The 18,951-nt window shown below is 44.9% G+C and overlaps 1 long non-coding RNA gene across 1 annotated transcript in view; it reads right to left on the reverse strand.

Moving 5' to 3' along the window:
* Positions 1 to 8,107: 8,107 nt before the first annotated feature.
* Positions 8,108 to 18,951, reverse strand: part of LOC138468339 (uncharacterized) — a 218,169-nt gene continuing 207,325 nt past the window's right edge. The window contains exon 3 of the long non-coding RNA XR_011268246.1: positions 8,108 to 8,331. This is a non-coding gene — a long non-coding RNA (uncharacterized lncRNA). The remainder of the gene's footprint in view (positions 8,332 to 18,951) is intronic.

Consider the following 18,951-nt stretch of genomic DNA (forward strand, 5'->3'; position numbering starts at 1 on the left):
AGCATCTCACCAATAGCTGATCCTTCTACCCCTTCTGCATCCCACTAACCCGCTGGGTGTGTCCCCCTTGTACAGGGCTCTGTTGCATCCCAGCGAGCTTTGCACTTTAGAAACCCATACATACATAATGGGCTCTGCACAGAAGGCCATGATAACATCAAGAGTATAGAGAGATCTAATTGGATTTTGAACATATTTAGGAATCTTAGTACCCAGCAGCAGCATGTCACTTGAAACCAACTCAACTGTGATCTTTTACATCAAATCTCCTCGCCATTCCTTACAGTCTTTTCACCAACTCAAAGCTTGTTTTTCCTTCTAACAGAATAATACTAACATCACATTTTATATTGCGGCTTATGCCGGATTCATTCCGCTTCAAAGCAATGTATTATAAGGGGTCATTTACCATGGAGGTCTGTTTTGTCACTGCCAGGATTGAAACCCCTCTTGTGAAGGCTGATCACAGATTTCTGAGATGAGCAGTAGCTCACTTGAGCCTTCTTGCACTTCTTAGACCTCGGAGCCACAACATTTCCAGTTCCTTCCAAATCCATATGATCCAGTGCCCATGTAACTGAACACGGAACCTTCAATTGAAATTATATAGTAAACGCCTTTGGGTTTAAGCAAGTAGGTTCACATAATAAAATCTCGGTAAGATACCTCAGCAAGTTAAGCGCTTGTGATCTGCTGTTCCAATGGTCAAATCCGGACAAGTGTCATCTGTGACGAATCGCGGGATTCTGTCGCTCCTCCCCAGGGGAGAGCCCTTCCCTGTGAGGTGAGCCTGCTATGCAACACCCTCCCTAGAGGTAGAGGCAAGTGGGACCTCACCGGAGTGACTCTCCCTGTGGGGACAAGGACTCCCATTCCGATGAGGTACTCCCTAACCCAACCACCTATAGCCCATTATTAATTAAACCTACTGGATGAAAACATGAAGGACGCGTTGAGATGTGTTACGGTCATGTCTTCTCCTTGAGGAAACCTGAAAAGGCGTATTCATGCAATACTTAGACAAAGAAAACCAAGCGAGTAATACTGAGCACAAACAGAACAGAGAGGAAGGACTTTGATGCTCTGCCAGGGAGGGCCCAGCATGTTCATGTAGTGGCCACACACAGCGAGATGGCAAGTGTGGTTCAAATCCAACCTTGCAAGGATGGGTGAAATGGTGCTGCTGATTTACTATCACTTGCACACAAAACAGAATGGAAAGGCAGCAGGGGTAGAAGTTTGAAAGCTCCAAGTCTCCAATGTAGAGAGTGGGACAAGTCAGATGCTGGGGAATTGCCTAATTTATGTGTAGTAGAGTGACTCACTGCAACCACAGCAAATCCTGCTGTATATAGTTCTCTGTCAGAGGGTGAGAAAGGGTGTTTGAAGAAACTTGATTTACATCTGTGTTGGGGTACTAATTAGTCATGTACGAACCAGGTTGAGGGAACAATCCAATCAACACATTTCATGTGGTTTCAAATCCCTTAAAGCTTTGAACATATTAAGTGATTCGGCCGAAAACATTTGAGGGTGCACCCCAGTTAAGGCCCTGTAGAGGATGGTGGGCTATCATCCCCGACATGGCCCTATAACCTGGCCTACTGCCCTGCCTGGACCTAGCAGGACCCACCGAGAAGTGGGGCATGTTTGTGCATTTTCTATTTCTAGCATGCGAGGGTCTGCCCACGTTAGAAATGGAGATAATACAGTACTACTAGCACAGGTGAGCTGGAGAGGCAAGTGAATTGTGTTCTCTTTGCAAGGGCGGTGGGTCTAATCATGCTTGAAAGAAAACATGCTCATTCAATTTCTAGCACATGCTGTCAACGCACGCGCTGGAAATCATTTTTACGTTCCTGGCTTGAGAAGGCCCACTTTCGTTGGAAAGAGGAAAAACGGCTACTTTCCAGCACAGATGGGCTAGAAATATAAGAAAGAATACGTTCTAATGTTGGCAGGCTCATCCAGCCAAAGATATTTGTTTTTTATTTCGAGAGCGACAAGCCGGCTTGGATGAGAAACCGAAGAAAGAGTTTGGAAAACAACTTGGGAACCAGCACCCAGCATATGAGAAAGTAAAGTAAGCTAAGGGGGAGGTACTCTGTGATATAGGGTGGAGCCGGGGGCAAAGTGGGGAGCCAGGGGCAGTTTAGTACTCTGGGATATAGGGAGGAGCCGGGGGCAAAGTGGGGAGCCAGGGGCAGTTTAGTACTCTGGGATATAGGGAGGAGCCGGGGGCAAAGTGGGGAGCCAGGGGCAGTTTAGTACTCTGGCATATAGGAAGGAGTCGGGGGCAGTTTAGTACTCTGGGATATAGGGAGGAGCCGGGGGCAAAGTGGGGAGCCAGGGGCAGTTTAGTACTCTGGCATATAGGAAGGAACCGGGGGCAAAGTGGGGAGCCAGGGGCAGTTTAGTACTCTGGCATATAGGAAGGAGCCAGGGGCAGTTTAGTACTCTGGCATATAGGAAGGAGCCGGGGGCAGTTTAGTACTCTGGGATATAGGAAGGAGCCAGCGGCAGTTTAGTACTCTGGGATATAGGAAGGAGCCGCGGGCAGTTTCGTGCTCTGGGATATAGGAAGGAGCCAGCGACAGTTTAGTACTCTGGGATATAGGAAGGAGCCACGGGCAGTTTCGTGCTCTGGGATATAGGAAGGAGCCAGCGACAGTTTAGTACTCTGGGATATAGGAAGGAGCCGGGGGCATAGTGGGGAGCCGGCAGAAGTTTAGTACTCTGGCATATAGGAAGGAGCCGGGGGCAGTTTAGTACTCTGGGATATAGGAAGGAGCCAGCGGCAGTTTAGTACTCTGGGATATAGGAAGGAGCCGGGGGCATAGTGGGGAGCCGGTGGAAGTTTAGTACTCTGGGATATAGGAAGGAGCTGGGGGCAGTTTAATACTCTGGGATATAGGAAGGAGCCGGGGGTGGGGAGTTGGCGGCAGTTTAGTACTCTGGGATATAGGAAGGAGCCAGCGGCAGTTTAGTACTCTGGGATATAGGAAGGAGCCGGGGGCATAGTGGGGAGCCGGCGGCAGTTTAGTGCTCTGGGATATAGGAAGGAGCCAGCGGCAGTTTAGTACTCTGGGATATAGGAAGGAGCCAGGGGCATAGTGGGGAGCCGGCGGCAGTTTAGTACTCTGGGATATAGGAAGGAGCCGGGGGCAGTTTAGTACTCTGGGATATAGGAAGGAGCCGGGGGTGGGGAGCTGGCGGCAGTTTAGTACTCTGGGATATAGGAAGGAGCCAGCGGCAGTTTAGTACTCTGGGATATAGGAAGGAGCCGGGGGCATAGTGGGGAGCCGGCGGCAGTTTAGTACTCTGGGATATAGGAAGGAGCCGGGGGCATAGTGGGAAGCCGGCAGCAGTTTAGTACTCTGGGATATAGTGGGGAGCCAGGGGCAGTTTAGTACTCTGGGATATAGGGAGAAGCTAGGGGCCTATTGGGGAGCCAGTGGCTGTTCTTTACTCTGGGGAAATAGGAAGGAGCCGGGGTTATAGTGGGGAGCCGGCGGCAGTTTAGTACTCTGGGATATAGGGAGGATCCTGGGGCATAGTGGGAGCCACAGGCAGTTTAGTACTCGGATATAGGGAGAAGCCGGGGGCATAGTGGGGATCCAAGGGCAGTTTAGTACTCTGGGATATAGGGAGGAGCCGGGGCAGTTTAGTTCTCTGGGACATAGGTAGGATCCAGGGGCTTGAAGGACTGTGACTCTCCAACTGTTAACGGGTTAGCAGAGTTAATAAAGGGGTGGAGAGTTTGTTAACTCTAACGCAGCAGGGGAAAAGACATTAAACTGCAGTTACATTGTCCCATTTTCACTCCGGGGTGGGAGGGAGTGGTGCGTTTAGTGGTAAGGAGAGGGGCTTTCAGATCAGGTAGCTTCATTCCAGATTTCCCACTCAAACAGAGCAATGAAAGGAGCAAGAGTTACCATGCCTCTTCTTCCCCCTGGTTAGGCAGTCATATAAGGGAGAAGAGGGGTTTTTGTTTATTGCTTGTGGGTCTTTAATCAGATGGCGGTTTTATCTTTCACATTCAGGAGTGAGAGAACCTTCATAATATCTTTCCATTGGGCTTTCGCTTCAAACACATTCGACGCAGCATGCTCCCTAGTCGAGTGTCCAGGAGAACGTGGCTCATAAACCACTCAACCTTCTACGGCCATGGCATGGTAAGTAGTCAACGAGAACTGATAAAGGGGCCAACAGCGCTAGGGCAGCTATCCAGGTAGACACCTCCTAGGCACGTAGATACTTGGAAAAGCAGGATAGCATGCAGATCACCTCACCGTCTCGAAATGCCCATAAATAGAAAACCTCATGCCATCCAGGTAAACATCATTTGAGGGACAACTTGGGGGAGACCAAAGACTACTGCATGGTCAGTGAGAAGATCACTGCAACACCACCATGAGGAGCACTACATTTACGGCCCAGAGGGCAGAGTAACAGGGCACCGCAGTTCTGAGTAAATACGCACCCTCCAAAAGACCCCAAACTAAGGGATCATATCCCAACGAGGCACCAGCTACTCGCTCAAGATGTGTGGTGAAATAGTCCCTGGAGGCGAGAAATAAAAAGGCCAGAGTCATTGGGGGACATGCCCCCAAGTAAAAGGCATGCCCTGAAATAATATGGAAAATGAGGCCTATGAAATCAAAGCAAGGAGGAGTGAAATGGGGCCTCAAAATGTCAAGTTACTTAAAGATGCCAACTTCCTGGCATAAGGGAAAGACATGGCAAGGTTTGACACATTCTTGGAGAGCTGAAGTAACATTCTCAGAAACAACAGTGCACAGACTCTATAATGGGATGCTGAACTGGGTTTAAGCAGCTGCTGTAAAATGGAGTTTCTTTCACTGGTGAAATGAATCAAATGTTTCCTCCAAAGTGACAATGTTCACCAAATCTACTAAAAGTGTGATTATGATGTTCTTCTTTTAACGGTTGTATGCACGGTAAAACCTTGCAGGATACATATATATGGATACTGTGTAGTTCATAAAAGGTCATTTTAAATGCATTTAGGTTTGCTGCTAGCCATTTTCTCCAGAACCTCCCCTTTTGCTGTCCTGAAGGCATGCCTCGGGTGTCATTATCAATCAGGACTACAAGATGTGAAACTGCATTCCACGGCCCGTATTGTCCTGGAAACCTAAGCCTGCAACTACAAACCTCAGTGCCTTCACTTAAAAATACAACTTTAAATTCTGTTTGAGATCAAATTTGCAGTGGAAGACCAGATAAGGAAGTCTGTTCTGCCGCACTTCTGACCTCCATGTCACAAGCCTCAATAAAAAATGCATTAGCTATTCATTAGCTCTTGAAGGGCTGAGTTAATCTAAACACAGAACCCTCTCTGCTGAGGTCGTGTACTCCAGGAGGGTGGGGGCCAGCGCCAAGTAGTGTTTTTGCTGCCCATTGTGTAAAATGGGAGAAAAGCATTTCATTATGTAAAATTGACAATATTTATCCCACAATAGTTGAAAGATTGCTGGAAAGGTGTCAGCTAACCCCTTCTGATCATCCCAAAACGGTGTTTGTGGTATCAACACAGCTTAAGTTATTAATGAAAATGTAATGTGAAGTTGAGAGATATAAAAAGTTGATTAAAGTGGGCCCAGTATGATTCATATGCCACCCACAAAGGGCCACATTTTTCACTGCTATAATTCTGGAGTAACTGGAGAAAAACTGTATCTTTGCGCAGGAATGACGTACAAACACCGGACGAGGCTTATTTGACTCGCAGTAAAACATAGGTTTAAAAAAATGCATTCATATCTGTCAAAACATGGACATTAAGGACACTTGTCATACAGTGAGATTTCTATGTCCCCAAACCAGACCAAGCCCCTGTCGAAGTAAGATGATGAAGTGGTCTCCTCCCCTGGAGTCCCAAAGCACTCTGACATTTTCTGAATCAATCAGCATACAGGTGGGAGTGGGGTACTGAAGCAGTAACCAATCCCTTCTACGGGAACTATGACATTTGTGATGTCATTTGCCCTATAACTAAGTAAGCCCGCCTCAGAGCAGGACTCTTTCCACCAACCCCAGAGGTGATCTACTGTCGAAATCTGGAGAAACATACTAGCAGCAAGTGGCCTAGCTTACAGTGAAGTCAGGAGATTTAGAAGCAGACCTGGGACCACTTGGAGGACTCAGCAGAGACCTTGACTGATTCCTTTCTGTTCGTCCAACAGTGTCCTGATGCTCCCTGATGTCCAGTCCAGACCTCTCCATAAGTAGAACTAAACCACGAAAGCCATAGTGTGTAGGCCCCGTATTCATTTAGCATTGATTGAAATAATTCCCCATTGCAAAATCCCCATTTGCCTGTGTAATTCAGTCATTGCCCCATTTAAGAATCCCCATTACCCTGTGTAGATTCTTAGCATAGTTGTCAAAGTAAATCAATTCCCCCATTGAATCCACGGTATCTGTATTGGTGGAATTCGAAACCAACAATCGTTTCCCAGTTTTTTGTGAGGCGGTATAGTTTTAAAGATTTGCCAAAAGAATTGCCTTCATAAAGCCCTGTTCCCATTTTCCCATTCTGTTCCTACTTCCCCATTGAAATTGTGCTAAACCTCACAAAATCGGTTTTCCCATCCTGTTCTGACTATCAACCTAAAACCCTGGGTGTTACTGCCAGGGGTGGGAAAACGATTTTCCCCTTGCATCCCTGTCTCCTCTCTATTGTTTTTGTGATGAAGTCCTCCAAGATCCGATTTTCCCATTGTGTGCTGACTGATAATCTATAAAGCCCTGCCTGTCTGTTTAGTGTAAGCAGAAAAGTGCTTCCTTTCAGTTCTTTCCCATAGCAGTTGTGATAAATAATTAAGAAACCTATTCTTCCATTGTGCTCTAAAAACATATTGTCCCATTCTTTGCCTGCTCGCCATATTGTTGCTGTGAAACATATCCCAAACCTGATTGTTCCCTTGTGTTCCAACTCCTTGCCACGGTCTTCCATTCAAAAGAGACAAGCCTAGTGGATGCTTGAGGGGACCGGGGGGTGAGGGCTGAGGGTTGCTGGGACCCAAGCATAATTCTGTGTACATTCACTTTCCGGTTTGTTTGCATTCTTTTTCTGGGTGTGTTTTGAACTGTTCTCTGATTGTAGTGGTGGGAGAAGTAAAAGGAAATTCTTGTCACTGTATATTTGTGAGTTCGCAGTCTGATGCTTGACCAAAAAGGATCTTTTGTCTTTGTGTTGCCACAACATTGGAGGCTGATCTAAGCTGTTTATTCTAAATTGACATGGATAATAAATTAACAAATATCTTCTTAATACACACCGGCCTGGTTCCTAGTCCATTGGGGCACTGGGTATTCGTGGGGATTGTGCGCGACGGCTTGGAGGCCTTCACAAACAAAATCCGAATCATAAAAATCAAAGCGTTTTTATTGTGCAACACATTCATTGTAGGGGAAGGAGCCCTGATGAGTGTGCCGTGTAATAAACCGTGACAAAGACCAGTAAAAATAATTGCACGGAAAACACCTACTATGCGCAAAGCCTTCTAAGCGCCAAGAGTGAATTAAACGGAATCACCAGAATGTTGCATGCACCAGCTATTCCAGCTTGCCCATGGTGATCTATAGCTGGGGTCCCATGAAACAAGCCCAGCCGCCACTTCCCAAAACGCAAGCAACCTCCAGTGCACTCTGTGTGTCTTGATCACGACTAAAAGGCTGACATACAAAAAGACAGACATAAAGAGATATCGCACAAAAGGCGACATATGATGCAATGAGTGCAAAAAGTCATAAACGTCGACAAGTAACGATAGTAAGTGACATGTCCAGAGAATATGCCATCCACACAAACAGTAGTATTCAGTTTGATTCTAAAAAAGTTTATGAAAATGCAAACATCAGACATTTCCGCACATGCATAAAAGGTGCATTGAGAAGGAAGGGCGGCTAGATTGAGACTATGCAAGTGAGGGCCGGCACATGAAGGAAGCAAGCACATTTCATCACATACAGACGTTAGTTTTTCAAAAAATAAAATTACCCAGAAGTAGTCCTTTATGGAAAACCTTTTTTTTCTGACAGGATTGCTTTTAGCTCATTATTGTCATAAAAAAGGGACAAAAGATGAGTTTTTTTAATAACCCATCCCAAGACAAAACAAAGATAAAAGGTCTGCATGCAAAACAGGGGCGACCCCAGTTAGCCCCTGAAGAAAAAGAGAAAACAAGATAGAAAACCGTGCTGCTCTAATAACATTTTCAAAGAAAACTGGGGTCACTTGAAAAATATGTATCCATTCTGCACAGTTAAGGAAATATGCAGCCAAATAGTGAGACACTGGAGCTGAAAAGGAGAAAAAAAAAATCAGTGTAAGAAAAAGGGAGCAAAAAACTGCAAACCTATAGCAATACATTGCGCTATATTAATGAATGTAATATTTCATGTTCATGAAAAAGCCACGCCATTTAACACTTAACTTGGTAAAAGCAAGAGTTGAATACATGGAATATATATGTGGATTTTGCGAAATTGCCATTAAAATGTCTAACTCTGTCTTTCCAAAGCATGCAATCAGTTTGAAGTATACAGATAATATAGAAAAGGGACCGTCTAGGCATTTTTGGGGTCGTAAATGTTTTTCATGTGTCAAATACGTGAGTGGAAAAATCGTGGAGTAAAGCAACAGGTCGCCCTTTAAAAGGTGGCAAAGCAAACGCCGAGATAAGTGTATGTCCACTTTGCAAAGGCCATCCTTTTAACATCTACCTGTAAGGGGCCGACCTCTGGACTCAATACCTCTCCAGCATGACCTGAAATCAAACCGGCCGCAAGATAAAGGCACCCGGTCCTTGTTGGAGGATCCAATGCCCCAGTACCAAGCATCTGATTCAGGGGAAGAAGAACAACCTAAATAAAAATCCATGGAATTTTCCTGAGGAACTGGAACCCATGCTTGAGCCTTCTAGAAAGGAGGTCCCAGACCCATTCCTAAGACATCGCTCTTGACCTGGGTCAGAGTCACTGCTTTCCTGGAATATGGAGTAAAAACGTTGTCTGTCCCAGACCCAATAGCTAGAGTATAACGTTTTGACGCAACTGTACGTGGACTTGGTTCCCAGCTGAAAGATTTGGAAAGCCACTTGTTCAGATGCGAGGAAAACCGATCCATCCGCCATGGCCCCCAACAGGATGTCAGTGGGAGCAACATTCGTCACTGATCAATCGATTTCAAGGCAAAGGTGCCAAAAGTACTTAAACTTTAGCAGCAGTTTGCACCTCGTCCCACGAAAGTGACCGATATTCCGCAATGCGGATACATTGCCCAATCTAAGCAGGTTTGGCACTGCACTCTGCCTCTCATGAGAACCCTCGTGTTTAAGGAATTGCAAGCAGCTTATGTATAACTTTGGCCCCTCCTGGGACCATCTCTTGCCAGTAGACACATCCTTGCACCTAGCACTCCATCCAAAGCTTCTTGTGTCGGAAGCTAGCACAACATCTTGGTCAAACTTGAAAATGGCTCTCCCGTTCCACCCTATCCTGCCCGGTAATAAGAGAAACATTAGCCCTTGTGAGGGTTGCTGGCATTCCCCTCTGGATAGACACCAGGAGCAGGAGAAGAGCTGAAAATCCATCATGAAATACAGGAAATCTAGCCAGTGCACTGTCCCCTGTTGAAATTTCTCCTAATTTATAGGAAAACCAAGACTGAGTGAGATCCATATGTGGGCCTTCAGATCCTGTGCATCCTATGATCTGAAGTTGATGCCATCCAGATATATGTAAGCCATATACCGTGCATGATCGGTCCAAGGAGCTTTGTAAAGCACCACAGCATGAGGCAAAATGGAGAAACACAAACTCCCATGCCTGACCTGCCCAAAATAACGTAATAAAGTGCCTGTACATCAGAATTGCCAGGTAGTTATCCCCCAAGTCAAGAATGGTTAAAAAGAGATCATGCACGCTCAAATAATCCTGAAGAAGGTGAATCGCCTCCATCTCGAAGTAGCACTAAACCTACCACTTGTTGAAACTTCTCATATTGATGAGACTGCACCTTCCCTCTCGTCCAGAAAGAGGCTGCCCGGAATCCCTCATAAGTGTATGTGGGAAGGCACTGTCGCCCAATGCAGTACACGAGCCTACACCTCCAAATCCATCATTTCCATCTCTTTGTTGGAAAGGGGGAGGGAGGAGGGGAAAGTGGCTTGCTGAGAGTTGCCATATAGATTCCAGACCCCTCAAACAGTCAAACAGCAAGACCCCACCATCATCATCATTATTTGTCTAGTTGTCTTTATTCACCAAACAGTATAAATAGAGGCCCTGAAAAAGCACGTACCTTGTGTACAATAGCTGAGTCACAAGTAGTGAGAAACATGTGTCAGCTAATTGTTTCTTAAATAGTGAACTAGTGCCCCAAGTATCATATTTATGAAATATGTTTATGTTGCTACCATGGGAAACAGTATCCCTGGGGACAAAATTGTTTGTTTAAATAAATAACACACATCCATGGGGCACCGGAGATCACGTACATTTAAATGTATAAATGCTAGTCGTTTTTGTCCTTTGCAGAACCACTTTCTAATGCTGGATGTTAGTGGATTAAATATGGGAATCTGTGTATTTTAGTTGTCAATCCAAGAAGAGGGGAATGTTGCAGTTTACGTGCTTCCCTCAATTGAGGAGTTAATGGTTTGTTGCCAATTATGGACTACTAGCAGATATATCAGGCGTTGCCCGGGCTACAAAGTAACCAAACATTTCATAAGGTTTTCCACTGCTGCTCTGGATGCCTCTTTGTGCCGAGCATCAGGCGACGGCATCAGCCTGTTGTCTGACTTGTCTCTTTTCTGGTGTGTCTGGCTGTCTCAGTGCTGCCTGTCTGGTTGAAGCCATCAATGGTGTTGTTCACCTGCCTCTTCTGCCCTGGCTGCCTCTTGATACCGAGCATCAGGCGACTGCATCAGCCTGTTGTCTGACTTGTCTCTTTTCTGGTGTGTCTGGCTGTCTCAGTGCTGCCTGTCTGGTTGAAGACATCAATGGCGTTGTTCACCTGCCTCTTCTGTCCTGGCTGCCTCTTTACACCGAGCATCAGACGACTTTTGAAAGTAGATCGTCTCTTTGGTGGCATGATAATTGAATTACACGTTTTTGTCACAATGGGGCGTGTGTACCTCTTGAGTGTCAATGAGGCTAATTTGCCTGATTTTCTTGTATTCATTTTCCCAGACTACTTTTACTAATATTTGGGTCACTGAATTTCATCCACCAGGGGCGCCACCTCAGCAACTTTAAATTAAGCAAAATAAGCATTTGTTTTGATATTATCCACCAGGGGCAGCACCTTGGCAACTTTAAACCACGCCATTTGATTCCTTGTGAAAGGTTTCCACTGTTAGACCCCTTTAGAACAGTCTAGATAGTTACCCCTCCATTTCTATAGCAGACACACAGACAGACACACCTTCAAAAATATATATATTAGAGATTATGCACTGTCAGTACACCACTGTTACAGGGCCAGATTCCTTCTTCCAATAAATAAAGGGTCAGCGTTGGAATTCATGACACACTGATAGGGCCCAAAAAAGAGTTGTGCTACCTCAGATAGCTAGACCCACTAAGACTGTGTGGCAAATTAATTCCACCCATCTTTCATGACAGATTGAAGTGAGAGTGGCTGTCGCTCCCAGGTAGGTAGATGCCCAACACCACTGACTGTCTAGGTGGAATTCAGCTGTGCTTCGATATCAGTCTTCCACCACTGTTCATTACACTTCATTGTGGCGGGAGGCAGAAAGGCACCACGCCCAGACTGTCCCTCCATCGGCAAAGCAAGACCCCCACAGCTTATTCACATATAGAAACTAGAAATATACTCTTACACAAAGAAATACACTTGCCCTGGGTTTAAAAGGATGTAACCAACCCATGAGTATGTATATTTGTAAATGTTAAAAATATGAGGTGGTATTTGTAGCCCCGCAAAAAGAGAGCCCCACTTTCACCTGTTGCCAAGGTCTGGACACCTCAAGGGCACACCCAGGGGGTTGCAATACTGGTGCCGCAACCTTGTGGTCATTCATGAAGAAACCCTCACCCCTGGGCCTGCCTATGAACTCTGGATTCTTACCTAAAGGGGACACATCATTTTGCCAAAAATAAAATGTGTTTCTAAAGGTTTTATCCTCTGCCTATTTTGAGGTGAAAAAATATTTCCTCCTATCCATTTCAATACTGTCCCATGCATTTGTATTGCTACGGCTGTCCTCCATTTTGAGATCTGCTTTGAAGCCCTTTGAAATGACATCAGAGAAGAGGAGGTGACATCAGAGAAAGAGATGAAGTGCAGTCTGCATATCCCCTTTAGAAGAAAAGGGGCAATGTAATACTGTGCGTTTCTTTCACTTTACACAAACATGCCTACTGTAAATGTGCAGAATTAAGACTAACATGGAGGGTTCATTGTGGTTAACGATTTTTATTGATGTGAAGAAATTCTTTACAAAAAAACTATCTTGCCCTAACTCCAAGAGAGGTCTCCCTGCCTCAAGAAAAAAAACGAATGTCTGTCAGGATGTCAAAAGCGAAGGTTTGTAGTCCTATATCAGAATCCTAGCTCTGGCTCTCACACTCTATGCTAAACTAAATCAAAGGGGTATCTTCCTGATCCAGAGGAATGATTCTCTTCCCTGGACAAAAAGGTAGATCTGGGTTTGAAAGTTCTCTTTCTACCAGTGGGGAAAATGTCTCTTCCCTGGTCCATATGTGTGGGTCGCAGACCTTGGTTGGCACACCTGGTTCACCGCTCGCCCCGATACTGCGATGAGGAAGAGTGGTTTGGATACTCCTCCAAACTGTGGTGGTCCCCGACCCCGGGTTGGCAGACCTGGTTCTCTTTTCTACCATTGACTGCGATGGGGAAGAGTGGCTTGAATACTCCTACTCTTCGTTGGGGGTCCCAGACCCCTGTGGGCAGACCTAATTCACTCTCCTGCCAGGTACTGCGGTCCAAAAAAAAGTTTGATCTTCGTTATCTTTCTTGCAAACATGTTTCACTGTCCTGCCAGGTGTTATTGGGTTTTACCATCTCTTGGTTTTGGTAAAGGTCCCAGACCCTTTCCTTCTGGCTCACTGTGAATTTCTGACGTTTCGCCAACAACCCCAGTACCTTTGGGTTGAACGTTGGGTCTCCTCGTGACCAATTGAGGCTTCTTGTCAATCTGTTCGGTCTTCCACAGTCTCTCTCTCTCTCTCCTGGGCTCCTTGCTATCTGCAGCGGCTCCGCAGCGGTATGATTGAGGCAGCCGGAGGCTCTACTTTCTCTGGTTCTGCACCTGGACTGCTCCAGCAGCTCTGATTGGGTCGCCTCTCTCTCTCACTCACACTCTGGCTTATCTTTATCTGTGGCAGCAGTAGGGAAGTGTGGCTCTGCTCATGGACTGCTCCAGCAGCTCCGTTCGAGTCTCCACTCTCTCGTTGGACTTCCTTTGCTTTGTCTCTGCAGTTACAAAGTGGTGCGAGGCTCTCCTTCGCCTGGCTCCTGCTTTTGCACCCTTCTTTTCCGCCTGCTGGTTGTAGATGGTTTCAGGTCCTCGCGGGAGCTACCACAGCGTCCCGGGCAGCAGTATTCTCCCCACGCCAAGCCAGCGGCTTCTTGGCCCTTTGCTCCTCCTGGGGGGGGGGGGATCTTGCTCTCTTAATGGTCCTTCCTTCCTTTTTATTAGTATGATGTGCCTATTGGGTATTGTGGGGTACAATGATAGCCCAAGCCCATGAAAGGAAAGGCCAAGTTATGCCTCCTATGTGAAATGCATGCACCTGAAGAAACGGCACACTGGCAACTGCAATCCCGCTAAATATGCCTAGCAAATCCAAAGGCATGTACTTCTGCAGATAACATAGCATAAAGATTTGAAAATCAAAAGCACAGAGTTGGCTGAGAGATAAACACAGCAATTTCATTGAAACTGTCAAACATCAAGAAGCTGTGCACCCTAAGTTTAAATAAGAGGGCCTTGCAGGTGAAATTCAAAGCCATGTGACTATATTTCCTTTCAGGTGACTAAAACCCACTTTTCAGCACAAAAAACAGCAGATGAATAAAAATATATGGTTGAGTGACCAGGGTGAATAGCAGCCCTTCACTTAAAGTCACCACATCAATAAAGATTGCTATTTGCAAAGTAAAAGAAAGACTATGGAGTAGCCAACATGACAGACATGTGTAATGGACAGTGGGGCTGCCTACAACACAGAGATTCAAAACAAACTTCCCGCACTGCAGGCTGATCACTCAGGCCTTCCCTCATGAGAAACAATTGCATTGAACTTTTCATGCTCAAGCAGAAGGATGTGGTCAGTGCGTAACGGGAATGTATTGGTGGGCTATATAAACAGAGGCTACAATCAAGTGAAGCTGACCTTTTGTGGACGACAATCCTCATTTCACCAGGGGATGGCTTGCCATGGAGAAAGATATAATCTTTGCTGTCTCCCTTGCCACCGCAACCAACAGCCTAATGCACATGCCTGGTCCACATGGTTTCAGGGAATGAGGCCAAGAACCAAACATGAAACTGTTGTTTATATGCATAAATATATGGTCATTTTCTTTCATTGACAATGTCTTTTTATTCAATACCTTTGAGATCATAATAGTTACAGACTTGTAGCTGGTGTCATTTTAAAGGTAATTTCAAGGTGATTTTTCATCCACATGCAATATTTGGGACTCAAGTTATAAGTGAAAAGGTGTTTCTAGCTGCACCAGAAATTGCAGAAACCTGACATTCGTGGAACTAATGACTTAATAAATTAGAGATCTGGTTACGAAGTTTCACATTCCTAACTATGTTAGGTTTCAAATAAAGGGCAGAAAACCATAGTGCGCCCGTACAATCACTTGCAGAAATTAGTGACCTCTCCCAATCCGTCATGAGGAAGGGAATATTAATATCTATCATGCCATGTATTGGTAAATTACAAAATGTTGCCATGTAGGGATAGCTTGGGTAAAACAGGACATTAAAAAAAATGTGAATTTCAAAAGGGGAGTTGCAATATTTCTGTTCCAGGCTCCTGAACCAATCCTTAGAGAAAGCCTGGACTTTGGGGGACTGGAGGGGAAGGTACTGTAAATGTCCAACCCTGGTTGCGAAATCTTGTTTTTTTTTACCTCATTATACGACTATTTGTTCATCCATGCGGTTTTGCCTTTCAAGATGGCCGGATCGCAACGTTTAAGGCTTGCTTCTTCCTTTGTCTGGCCTGACTCCCCCTCCCATTGGTTGCCTTGGCCTAGATAGGACAATCACAGCAACTGAGAGGCGGGAGCCAGTGATGATTAATAAGGCCCACGAAAAAGGCCACTGTCAGCTACTGAAACGCTACCCCTTTCCCTTGCCCCCCGTGGTAGCCTGTGCGGTCTGCCTTTCCCCTGCACCCCCATGGTTGCCTGTGGTGTTGTCAGCCGTTCCCTTGCACCACCCCATGGTTGCTTGTGGTGTTGCCTGCGCTTCCCTTGCCCCCCCCATAGTTGCCTGTGGTGTTGTCTGCCCTTCCATTGCCACCCCCCTCTTGTATGCATGCGTTTCCTACCTTGCTTATTCTGGTCTATCCTACCTCCCATTCCCCTTGGCCCTTTCCCTCTGCCCAGATTCATCATTCCACTCCAGGAGTTGTTTTGATACACTATTTCTCTACCATCACTTTGTTGTTTCAAATGCTTGACTTGGACTTCATGAACTCGTTTGACCATTGGTGCTTCACCCGTCTCTATTCTCATGCCGGACTTCCTCTGCATCACATACTCATGGTGATCCTGTATCATGCTGTGCCCATCTTCTTCCTGAATCCTGTCTTGCACCTGCTGTTTCCCTGCAACACTATGTTTAGTACCGACTCCTGCAACTATATTGTCTCTCCCCTCTCGCTTCTCCAGTATTTGCACTGCATACTCTTCTCTCCCTTCTCCCTCTCTTCTCCCCCCTCCCTTTCTTACTCTATGCACTTACTCTATCAGAATAGTCCTCAGACATAGTATGATAGCTACATTGTTTGTCTCCTCCCCCTCCCTCTTGTTTTTCTTCCTCCACCTCCCCCTCCCTCTCCAGAACTATCTGAAATATTGCCAGGGCTAGTATGATGGTCACTTATTTTTCGGCTCTATCAGAAATGTCATCAGGCATTGTACGTTAGTTGCCTGTCTGTTCCCATTCCCTTTCCACCCACCTCCTCCCTTCCTTTCTGTGTCTTAGCTCTTGCACTATCTGAAATGTTGCCAGGCCGAGTACAATAGTTAATTTCACATTCTTATTGTTCAAGGCCATGTAAGAATGTTCACTGTTTGTATTTTTCCCTTGTCCTGAAGCACTTTGAAACACATAGTTTATTTGTATAGCACCTATACACAATCATATCATAGGTTAGCACCTAATAATGTTCATTTACTCTCTGTGCTCCTAATGTCCATTAGTGGAGCACAGAGAGTAAAAAGGTCTTGCACTATGGAAGAGGGACAGCTACCTAAAAATCCCCAAATGAGATCTGCTGAAAAATCCTTTGGGTGAAAACATTGGAAGAGGACTGGAGATTTCCATTTCCGGGAAGACCAGAAAACAGAGGCTGTGATGCTTACCTCGAGTTATAGAGGGATGATTGCTGTGGGATCCCATTGACTAAATTGCTGGCAGAATCCTGTGCTTCCCCAAAAGCAAAGCCCTGCTTAGTCTTCACGAGTGCCAAGCCCAGAGATTTTCAAATGTAAGTAGATTGTCCAACATAATGTTAGTGTGGGGAACTATTTAATTAATCTATTCACTTTCATTAGTGGGTTCTCGTGTGGGAGGGGAGAATCGTGTAGACCCTTAGCATATTTGACGGTATATTAATTTAATTAACTCGCAAAAAGATTGATGCAGGAGGGAGCTTGGAAGAATTTGAAACCTTCACCCTCTCTTAGCAGGAGTAATGTTATAGCCACCTAAAGTAATTGGGGTGTCCCCAACTTTAAAACGAAATTGATATTTTTAACCATCCCAAACCCTGCCTTTAAAACAAAATGTATTTATTTATTGTGTTTTAGTACAAATCAGTACTTTTCATACATCAAATTACATGCATATCTCATTGTTGATTTAAGAACCTTTAAAAGATAATAAATATAGTTCCTTTAAAATCCTCTTCACTTAAGATTAAAATACAAAATTCTTTCCCTTTACAACTCTTTAAAAACGTCCTCTAAAAATTCCAATAACCTTAAAGACAGTGAAAATTCATTAGTGTTTAAAATTCTGATCCAAAAGCCCTCTTCTGTTGGTCTAGAGCCCAACTCAGTTTTTTCCTCCCATACACAGCTTAGGGCCGGACATGTTTTAAGGTCTCATACTCTAAGGCCCAGTAACAAAAATAGTTTTCCTTTAGGTACCTTAATCCTTCTCCCTAACACCTCCCTAGTGAGGCACAAATTTTGCTTCACTCTCACCATAAATTCCCTCGACGGATACGTCCTCAAATATGGGGCTGACATATTATACGTTTTTATTGACCAATTAAAATGATAATCAAAGCTTTAATACTCCAGTAGTATAGCCCTAAGCTGAATCCACACTTATCTGAATAATATTTGCTTTACCTTGTTGGGATTCAACGATAATTCCTTCATCGAGGATTCAATTATTGAGAGAGTGTGTGTACACCACACCACCAATTCACTAACACCCTACAGTTACCCTTTACCAACATTTCATTGGGAAGAGTAAAAATAATCGATTCCTGTCTCAATCAGAAGCTGATCCAACTCAAATAAAATACCAACCACCGGGACTGCATAATTTAGCCTTCAGCCTAGCCCAGGGGGTACAATCTTCTCTCGCCTGGGCCACAAAAATAAGTTTTGGAAAATGTGCTGTCGAAATAGTTTCATTACAGGCAGAAACGAGAACCTACCAAACTTAAAATCAAATTGAACTGGCAATTGGCTGCCCGAAATAAAGACTTTAGATCAGCATCAGGCACATTCCTACTCATTCATCATAAATTAACTAAATAAACGATACCAAATACTTGTATTTATTGACCACCTCCAACGATTGGCCCTTGATGCTCCAGCCAAATGCTTTCCACTTACACTTTCTCCTATTTAGCACCAAAATTGTCGATTTTACACTGTTAATTTTGAGGTCCCGCTGAACAAGGAACTCCTCCACCACCTGTAATGGTCTTTGCAATCCTATAGCCGTCATGTCGCAGATGACAACGTCATTAGCTTATGTCAGATGTTGCACTTTTTGTTCCCCTTATATGGGCGGATTTGTCCTGATTGAATTCCAACATATAAACATATCTTTTATATAAAAACAGAAGAAAAAAAATAGACCGAGGACACCCCCCTGGCAGAGTCCCCGGTTAGTCTCTATCCAGTCAGCATACAAGTCCAATCTCACTTTTATTTTTGTTCCTGAATGCAAAGCCTCCAGTATTCCAATTAACGGTTGGTGGCATCCATTACCATACAAACTCTTCCAAAGAACTGCCATGTTTACATGCACAAAAGCTTTACTCACGGCAAAGGCAGCCAGATATACTGGTCTCCCCTGTTCCTTTGCTTGATCAGAAAGCAAGGCCAGGACAGAACAGAACTTCAAGGCAGTTCCCACTCCTTTCTTAAATCCCGCCTGACAAATCTAGGCAATTGGCTCTTCCTGCCCAGGTTTGTAGTTCTTTAAAACAAAAAGGTGTTTGTTCCATATCCAAACCCTGCCTTTAAAACAAAAAAAGGTGTTTGTTCCATTCTAAAACCTTGTACTTAAACAAAAAGGTGTTTTTGCACCAAATAAAATGCCTAATTGCCTCCCCTCCTTAAAAATTGTATTTAAACAAAAAAGGGTGCCTCTGGCCCCAAACGAAATTCCCAAAATGTACCCACTGCCTATACCTGCCCTTTAAACAGAG

This window comes from Ambystoma mexicanum, chromosome 4q (assembly GCF_040938575.1).
Source record: "Ambystoma mexicanum isolate Mex_15411 chromosome 4q, UKY_AmexF1_1, whole genome shotgun sequence".
Taxonomy (NCBI): domain Eukaryota; kingdom Metazoa; phylum Chordata; class Amphibia; order Caudata; family Ambystomatidae; genus Ambystoma; species Ambystoma mexicanum.